Source organism: Hippocampus comes, unplaced genomic scaffold (assembly GCF_001891065.2).
Source record: "Hippocampus comes isolate QL1 unplaced genomic scaffold, H_comes_QL1_v1.1 scaffold156, whole genome shotgun sequence".
In the NCBI taxonomy this organism is placed as follows: Eukaryota; Metazoa; Chordata; class Actinopteri; order Syngnathiformes; family Syngnathidae; genus Hippocampus; species Hippocampus comes.
In genome coordinates, this window is record NW_017805744.1 from 226,568 (window position 1) to 237,306 (window position 10,739).

Consider the following 10,739-nt stretch of genomic DNA (forward strand, 5'->3'; position numbering starts at 1 on the left):
TATATACACACATATATACAAGTCTCCATTAAAGAAGCCTTTAATGAATAGGTGTTAAAAAAACAAAGAATAGAAATTCAATGACCGCTTTCATATAGTTCTCTCTCTCTGTCTGTCTCTCTGTCTCTCTCACACGCGCGCGCGCATGCGCGCGCGCACACACACACACACACACACACACACACACACACACACACACACACACACACACACACACACACACACACGCCATGACATTGGGTCTGCATCAAACTCTGACATTGAGTCTGCATGCTTGTACATGTAAGGAACCATGTTTCATTTTTTACTTTTGTTGCGTTTTAGCTGTCCTCTATGTTTTTCCCATGATGCTCTACACCCGTCATTCCGTCTCTTTCTGATTCCTAATCCACTTAATCCACAACAAAGAAAATAGTCAGGGGACAAGGGGGCTAGGGGGGACAACTCATCCATGAAGCTTACTCCAAGCTTCAAATTGGAGATAAACAAAATAAAGATGAACAAGAAAACTCCAATTATTCTTCTGACTTTAATAACGTTGAAGAAAAAAGAAACAAGTTTACAGAAGGCGCACAGTCCCAAATGTATTCCTTGAAAGTCAGCAAAGATTATGTGTGTATACTTGCCCACACTACAAACACGCACTGAGGGAAAATGTGATGCACATTGCGTCGCACTGTTCTGTAGCCATTACACTAATTTGGTCTTTTAAAACAATTCATAGGTGTCTTAATAACGTGTCTGTGTTTTTCATCAAGTGCGGCGTCTTTCAGTGGTAAAAATGTTTTTCAAGGTGCTAGTAATGACTTTTTTGACATTGCTTTTTTTTTTTTTTTACAGTTCTTTCTTTTCAATATCAACTCTTTGGTCTCTGTTTCCATTTTGTTCTCTGCTAAAGTCTCCGAGTCTGCCATGTTGTTTACATTCATGCTTCTCGAGCAGTGTCGTAAATATTTTGTTCTTCTACTTCTTCCTTTCATAACTTTGCTGGTGTGAATTCGGAATTTCTCCATTGCGAGACGAATAAAGGATTTCTTATCTTAAATGAGTATTTGTGGGCGATGTAAAAATGCTGCAGCAAAAGTAGTAGCATTGCCGCAGTTACATTTGCCCTGTATTTTATGTTGATAAAATGTTAATTTAGCATCTGAAGTGTTGGCTGTTTACTTTTACTTAGTTATTTTTTGCCAGACAAAAACTCACAAACTGTTCCCATTCACTCTTACAGGACATGCACACGGCAGACATGATTCATTGAAATAAGATCAAATGTGCAGAACGTAACATTACAACAGTTGCTTTTTTTGTACATCATCCCTAAATCCGACTGTCCAGCCATGAGCAATCAATGCAAACTTAATCTATTACATTACTGTAACAGTTGAATCGATTGTAAATCAATTAGTCATGCCTGGAATGTGACACATGACTTAATAAAAAGTGGGCATCCATCCAAGCATTGTTTGAATTGCCTCAGGTCACTCAGTGCAGCTCTGCTTCCCTTTTTGACATGATCGTACATTCAAGTACATATTCTCAACTTGTGAATTCACTTATTCTGAGATTTTTGGGGGGAATCCATCTGTTATTTGGTGAAAAACTCACCGATTTGCTGTGGCCAAAGCCCTGTCCAGTATGCCAGGTTGTGGCATCTTGGTGCCAAGGAAGTATGGTGAAGTGAGGGGACGTGTTTTTTTTTTTGACAGGCCGTCATCATGTCTAATAGGAAAGTAGTGCTTTGCTACCATCTTGTGGCATCTATGTTCAATTATAAACCTTGTGGAGGTGGGCATCAGTTCATCTCATTTCCACACTCAGACTGAAAACAAATGATGCTCATGTTAATCCACCACTGGCCAAATCAACCATTAGTGCATTTGGAAATTCACTCTGATGCCCCAACACCACTCTAAGAGTGTTTATATTCGGAGAGGCAGAGGACGCTCCCCCATCCCATTAATTTTGGAACCACAGCCTTTGTTATAAACCAATCAGCATCTCACACTTGAACAGTTTTCATATGTACCTCCTGGACAAACTGGGTTCCTGCACGTCTTTTTGGGGGCACTTTGAATAACCAAATGGCACATTTGATCAACTCTGAGTATCCAAACGCTCCAAGTGAAGCAGAGTGTGCTTGGAGAGTATTTCCCAAATGTACCCTTGTTGCACCATTGTGCTGCAGCTAAAAGAACCTGTGTAGCATTGAGTGTTTGAATGACAATATCCAACGGAATCACTCTCCTTTTAAAAATAGATAACAAAAGAAAGTAGCTTTTTTTTTCACCACAGCATGCATCTGCTAGATATTGCAGTTTTTTGTCCACACATAGCTCTCATTCAAAAAAACTAAAGAAACACATGAGGAATCTTCTGTCTAATAAAAGCAGCCAAATTTCATCCATCTCTTATTCTAAATGTACTAGAAATGTCCTTTCCTGTCTGACTTCTGTCAAAATAAAATGCACCAAACACAGAATCCATTTCTTTCATTTTCTCAAAACTGCTGCACAGTTCTTCCGTTGTGGACAAATATCAGCCAACTTAAAAGAAAAAAGTATTTGTTTGCCGGTGTGGTAGTCACTCCCAGTGGCGCACCTCACACGCGCTACAATTAGTCACTTGATTATCTCACCGCAACACCAAATGCTGTGCAGACCATTAAAAATAGCGGTACTATAAAAGTAACTGATTAGGAGCTGTCATGCAGGCCTGCCCCCCCCCCCCCAACACATGCATATGATTAGGACCCCCACATAAAAAGATATTGAGGAATATTTATAATTATAGCCGTTATGGGCAACTCACTACACACCCAATCAAAATGTTTTCCACTACATAGTCTGGATTCTGAAAAGAAAACTCTGAAAGGACAGACTCAATTAACAATGTCTTTGTTTGTATGTGGTTAGAAATAAGATTGCTGACTCAAACTAATGTACTCTATTTAGCAGACCAACTCTTTGTGTTCCTTTATTTTACAAGTCACACAAATGAGGAAAATATTGGGAGGTTACGTCTGCTGTCTCAGGGCTAAATTTCAGTGTGTACTGCTCAAAAGGAAAGTTAGAAAAATCAAGGGTGAGAAAATCCCATTGGGGTTCAAATACGTTTGTGCAGCCGTTGTAGGTTGTCAGTTGAGTATGAATTTAAACTAGGGAAAATAAACACAAAAAAATGATCGGGTTTCTGTTATTATCTGCTTTAGTCTCCTAATCAATGTTGTTATTTAAACATTTTTAAAGACATCTGATTTCGACTCTACACACTTACCATAGGGTTCCATTTCTTCTTCTACTCCTATTCTTTCTTTGCATTTTGTAAAGAAAGCATCGTGGTACAATGTTGCCTCTCACAGATCACTCTGGGAACCATGAAAGACATCTGGTTTTGCATAGGAGACTCACAATTGTCAGTAGCGATCACGTTATGTGTGTGGTCTGCTGTGTTGGTCATCTTGAGTTCACCACACACTATAAGATTAAACCATTGTTTTTCTCACCGTGTGTGGGGTCTCTCTGTTATGACTGAGCGGAGAACGACATTGGAGCCAACAAACTAAGCAGCAGGACAACATTAAAAACAAACACAAACGAAAAAATATGTTCACACATCACTGATGTGGAAAATATCTAATTTAGTGAGAAAGAATAAATTTAGTGGACAGGCAAAGCCACAACAGAAGCTAGATGTCATAACAAGAATAAATACGGCACAAGTAAATAAAGATAAATGACAGCTCAACAAAAGAACAGTATCAAATGAGCACAGCCATGGAGGATCTTACTACACAACAGAAGACCAAACTAACATAGCACAAAGAAAGAAACAACATCAAAATTACTTAAGTTAAGAGCAAAGCACAGAAGTTAAAAAAAAACAACAAAAAAATGGAAGCTACTTTTCTACAAAAGTGTTAGCGAGGAAATCAGGAAGCATGTATCCTGCTTACACGAGTGTATATTAATGAACACATACATTCATGGAAAGATAGTTGTTCTTGATTAGAAAATACAGTCAAATCTTTATAGGGGAACCTAATTTGACCTCCTCCAAATTGTGTGTCCAACTGTTCAATGTTTTTGCACAACTTCATTCTCCAACAAATTTCTAAATGGCAAAATTCACAAGCGATGTTTTTTTTTTTTTTTGTGGATATCCATTCTGTGCCTTTCTGTGACTCTTCCAGTCTTTCGGTATCCCTGTTTTAACCTGCTGATGACACTCTGAGAAACTAAGCGCTCTGAGAGCATCCTGTTAAAAGCTTTGCAAAAGGGAAGTACTGTTGTTAGTTGTCACTTGTTAGCTGTTGTCTTGATTTCATGATGTCAAAATGTGAACAGCAGACTGTTTAAGTAACATTTCTAAATGAACCTGGAAATTCCCTTGTTGATTCAGAATCAAATAATGTATTGTAATTTTTCCTTCAGTTCCTTAGAATGACAAGTACCGAAATGGAGAAATTTAGAGAAGGCCGGAGCACATTTTATCCAGAAAAAAAAACTGGACAGTAATTTTAAATTGAACCGGCAAATTGGTGCTGTTGTTAAATCCAGCTCCTTTCATCTTAGGCAGCTGGCTAGAGTAAAACCTCTCCTTTCTCATGAGCACTTTGAAACAGTAATCCATTCCTTTGTCACATACCGACGTGATTAGTGTAATGCATTTTACTTTGGAGTTAGCCAATCCTCCATTAAGCGTCTCCAGTTGGTCTAGAATGCTGCTGCTCGCCTCTTGACTGGTACTCGTAAGAGGGAGCACATAACTCCCACTCTGGCATCCCTTCACTGGCTCCCTATACATTTAAGAGTTCTTTTAAGATCCTATTATTTGTTTTCAAATCTTTAAATGGCCTCGCACAACCTTACCTCTCTGAGCTCCTCCGCCCTTACACACCTGCCCGGTGCCTCAGGTCTGCGGACCAGACATTATTAGAGGTACCAAGAACCAAGCGGAGGCTCAGAGCTTTCCGTTGCCGGTCCCTCTCTTTGGAAAGACCTCCCACTGAACATTCGGCAAGTCCTTTCACTGCCCATCTTTAAAACGCGTCTCAAAACTCATTTCTATTCTTTGGCTTTTGACTCAGCATGACTCAGATTTGATTTTTAGTTTTACTGTTTTTGTGCTTTCTACTGTCTTCATTATTAATTTATTGTTTTATTGTTTATTGTTGTATATATGATATTTACTCCATGCATGCAGCAGTGGTATTTTTAAAGTGCTCTACAAATACAGTTGAGTTGAGTTGAGTTGAAATTTCACTCAAAAGATTGTTCACTTTTTAGGTGTATGTGAGCCGAAATATCTAATTCCCCAAAGCAACTATGCGTTGATGGAGAGGAAATAAACAGAAAGATGCGGCAAAGCTAAAATCAATGAAATGTGCACACACTCACTGGCCACAAGATTTAGTACACCAGCACAATCTAATGAGAATCAATACACAAACTAAAAAAATCCAACCTTTAAAGACAATAACTGTTCACATTTGGATACCTCTTTTGCAATGTTAGCATTTCAGACATTGTGTGACCTTCTGCAACAGTAGTACACAAAATAAAAATAGGTATGAGTAAAACCAAACTTTGTTTGACCCACATGAGGCTCCACAAATAAATCTTGTGTGGCCGTGACCTCACTTTGAACGTATGTGTCATTTTTAACACTGCAGCAACAAATCTGGCTGCAGTCACATTGCAGTGAACTGATGCATCACACCATGCGGGAAAGATGCAGGCTTTGATCGAGATTTGTCTTACAGAAACCTCGTATTAATCGATGATGGGTAAAATAATAACCTGTTCTATTTAATTTTACGAGAAATGATGCAAACCAGTCTAACGTGTTTTACATTCACTGCACACACACATTTATGTGTACCTGCACAATTTATTGACATTTAATATTAGAAATTGATCAACTATAGTGCATTACAAATGAAATAATGCTCCATTTGATTTGGTTTTAAGAAAATTATTGCTGTGTTGTTTAACTATACTAACCAACATAGTAATTGGTAATTGATCATGAATTCTGTGATTGTTAAAAATGTAATTAAGTTTCATATATTATCATAATTATTATTAGTAGTAGTATTATTAATTCTTGGGCGTGGCCTGCATTTATTTTCCCCCTAGCTAATGAGGTACAAAAAATAAATAAATAAAAAAAATGATGCCTTATGAGCTCTGCTTAGCAACAAGTGACCGTGCTGATGCGTAACACGGACGGAAGAAACAAAGCAATTCTGTTCTGTATCTGTGTTGCTGTGTCTCCGAAGGTTAACATTTTCTGTTGCAATTTCTTTTATGGGTGCCATATGATTTATTATTTAGTGTATAACATCACAGTTCAAAGAAAAATTGCTATTTAAAGGGGACAGCAGAGGACAAGGCAGACTTCTGCATTTCGTTGTTCGCGACACCATTTGTTCCACATAAAACACCACCGTTACAGACCTAAATAACTGTTGTAAAAGCGTAGAAGAAAACAGTCACTGAGTGAGTAAAGGAGGATGAAGAATGACACAGAAGCAACACAAAACAGAACAAAGTGACCAGAGAGGCAAAGCGAATCGCAAGATGAATGGTGTTGCAAACAGCCCGTAAAAGGCAAAGTATGTTGTAGCAACATAAACAGACTGAAGCACATTGTTGCTGTACATTACGAGCAACAGCTCTGTTATTGCAATAGACACAACTTCCTCTTGCTGTCCCAATCATTGTGCAGTCACTCAAATAAAAAAAAGCCAGTCAATATTTGATAATACAAAAAAATGTTCCAGTAGTTTGCTTCATCAATCACTATTATTGACACAGTGGTACTATTACAGAATTCTTCCAGCCAATCCCAGCTGACACTGGGCGAGAGGCACACCCTCGCCAGATCGCCAGCCATTCTCAAGGCACATATAGACAAACACCCGTTTGCGCTAACATTCCCGCGGATGGAAAATTCCGAGCCTTCAGTTCACTTACATGCTTTTGGAATGTGGGAGGAAATCACAGTACCTGGAGAAAACCCACACAAAATGATGCGAACATTTAAACAACACACAGGAGGGCCTGAGCTGAAATTTACACCCACAACCTCGCCATGTGTGGCAGATGTGCTAACCACTTGCTGCCATCCGAGAAGCAAACTATTAGATAAGCCAGAAAAAAAAGATTGATAGTCTGCCCAAAGAAACACCCCTAGCTCAGTAAGCACGCTGAGGCAGCTACATTGCTAGCTTGACTTGTTCATGATGGAGTATGCCAAAAACATTGATGTTGTACTTTTTGGAACGTACAATCAATGAAAACATAAGAGAGGCCATCAACTTGACTGACTTGATGGGAATGGTCATGTCAGCGCCAGTGGGTCCACTTGTCCATATGGAGCCATCTCAAAGGGCACCTTTATATCCAAAGGGATAAACGAGAGAGCTTTCCAATTCCTTATTTTAAACTTTTGTTGCTATCGGGAGTAAAGAAACTATAATAGTATCCTTTTCAAGAACCTCTTTGCGACCCCCCAAGGCTCTGTGAGAAACGGTCCACATGAGCAAATGAGTGACTGCAGTCTCTGATTTGCTAGTTTTAGTGATGTTGTGATAAGTTACGAAATAATAATTAAAAAATAAATTAGAGGCATAATATTATTAAAAAATGAAGGTTGTTGTTGTTGTTGTTTTTTTTAATGACTACAAACTCTTTAAAAAGGGTGCTACAATCGCCCTGGTCTAGTGGAATTGTCAAGCTATGAAAGCAATGACTTTACCAGGGCGCTGCAGAGGCAGGCTGTGGCTTTACATAAAGAAAACTCCAAACTGTGATGCATGTTAGTGTGAAAGGCAAGTATTGAGTATTATGGTATAAATAATGATTGTATGTCATATGGGATTTATACATCTAGACCCAAGGGTGCTTCTATCTAAATCCAAAAAGCAGTCCCCCGTATGGGCATGGGTGGTCGGATAAATGGGCTTCAGTCATTTTCAGAGCATGTTTGAATAATCACAATCATATTTCTTACTCATAAAGGAAAAAGCCGGGGATGAATGAAATTGCGATTTGTCTACATGATTGAGCAATTAACAACCCTCAGTCACGGTCTGTATCATTTTTATGGAATGTGACTGTGAATAAACAGGGTCAATGATCATGATGCACACATGTACATGGAGTCTGTGTCAACCCTATAGCTTACTCCTCTTACAATTATTTGATGATCTGTCAATTAACTTGTGGCTTTGTGGACAAATTGGTATTTATGATAGCTGTCTGTATAATCTTGAGCTTTTTTTTTTTAATTCCAGCTCTGTTGGTGGAGGTGAGAAAACTAGTCTCCTTCAACACCGCCCCACCAAACATGCTGCTGATGGATCAGATGCTGAGAGTGACGATTTAGGTGAAACAGAATAACGGAAACGATTACAAATGATAATTCTAAAGTGTTATTTGAAACAAAACAACTGTGACCTACCAAAGTAGTCACACAATTCTGAGACTGTTCAATAAGTTGTGCAGGATACCACAGCATGGTGCCCTTTTATTAAAGCATTGATTTTACTTTTGTAGTATTGGAAGGATTGTCACTCAGGGTTGTTTTTCACTTTGATGACAATGTGACGATGGCAGTTAATATTTCCATGGAGAAATGCTCTTATTCTGTATCATATCGTGTGTGTGTGTGTGTGTGTGTGTGTGTGTGTGTGTGTGTGTGTGTGTGTGTGTGTGTGTGTGTGTGTGCGTGTGCACGTGAGGGGCCGCATACATCTCGGCGCGAGTCACATACCTCGAGGACGGAGCAGGTTGCCTGGAGGGTTCTTTGTGTCAGTCCCTCCATCCATCTCAAAGTTATGCCCTCATTCCAGCAAAATTGGTAGACACTTGACAGCTCTTTTATTTTTCGTCCGACGGCAGCCTGGCAGGACCTTCTTAACCAACTTCATTGGGCCTGCTCCACAAATGAAATTTTGACATTTCACCAATCATTTCAACTCACAGAATAGAACAGATTCAGTGTTATATACTGTGTCATCATTTTGCAATACGTACATGCTCTGACTGTTAACAAAGCCACCAAAACAAGCAAAAAAACTCCCCCCAAAAAAACAATAATAATGATAAATAAGGTAGCGCAGCAGCACATATTGACTGAATTGTAATTTATTAAAAGCTTCAAAAGAATTTTACTTTGTCCTGATGAGGTTTGGTCTCCGGGGTGTTTTTCTCTAATGAGAAGCTGTGATGAGAAACTGATGGCTTGAAGGAGTGATTGATGGTTTACACCGGGGGTGCCCAACCTTTTTGGACCGAAGATCCACTTTTCAAGCAACCAACCAAACATTGACGAGCACCAGCCATAATGGCCCCTAACATAAACAAAACAGAAAAATCAAGTAGATACTATAGTGTGTGAGTTTGTGAAAAGGAAATCACTGCCTACCTTAGTAGAGACCTGACGCAGAGGCATGGGCCGCACTTTTGCAGCAAGTTAAGTGCAGAAACTATCATACATACGTTTTAAAATGATTCTCCTGGCATTCCAGATTCCCATCCTTTGCCAGTGACATTGGTGAATTATATATGAAACAAATTTTGAAGGAGAATAATAATATAATTAAAAAAAAAAGATATATCGCAACCGCTCTGATTGTAAGTTGCAATTGTCGACTGCTGACTGCGAATGATGGTGGACTGGGCTTAATTTTTTGTTGCACAAAATTTTGATGCCATAACTGCACTCCAATGACATGCATCTATCTATCTATCTATCTATCTATCTATCTATCTATCTATCTATCTATCTATCTATCCACACACACACACACACACACACACACACACACACACACACACATTTTAATTTATTGATACATGCACACCACTCTGCTTTCTCGCCTTGGGCCTCTGGGACAAATTACACCAGTGAAGAGGATGTCAGTTAGACTGTTTTGTTTGAACACACACAAACGCACACATGCACACACATTTGGGCGGCTTGAGCTAATAAAGTCAACTGCTGCTGTGATCGAATCAAACACACATCCACATTGACAGAGTGTGTTATTAAGTAAGGCCCTTAAGGCTGACAGTCGTATCCAAAGTCTGACAAGAGAGCGTTGAAGGAATCGGATAGTAGAATATCCTATCAGCTTCCAAAAGCACATCACTCTTATACCCACTTGGTTGCTATGGAGATCCAGTCAGTCCTTTTGATTTTGTTTCTAAGTGTCCTTAATCACAGCAGTTTGTGTGCACAATTAAAAGATAGTGTTCCCTCATTTTTTTGGGGTATAGGTCTGTGCAGCACCAATCTTCAGTTAACTGGTAAAGCATACAGTATCAAATGCACACAAGTACAGGATGCTCATTCCTCAAATAGGGTGTGCATTCATTTATTCAATTGAACAACATTTTGATATTATGATATAATGCCTGATAAGCTCTTGACGTTGGCGTATCATGAAGCAACACGTTGCTAAAAAAAAAGTGACAAGTGTCATTTGGTGGCTTGGTGATGAAATGCTGCATCAACGAGTGCTACTGCAATGCAAAATGTGTGTGTTTGTGTGTGTGCTGAGGGGGGGGGGGGGGGGGATTAACCAGGGGTTTAGCAAGTCCTGAGCCACTACTTCAGGATATATGGCAGCGGTGCCCAAGCTTTTTTGACTGAAGATCTACTTTTCAAGCAACTATCCTCCCACGACCGACCCGTTACCGCACGTGCATGCATACACACACACACACACA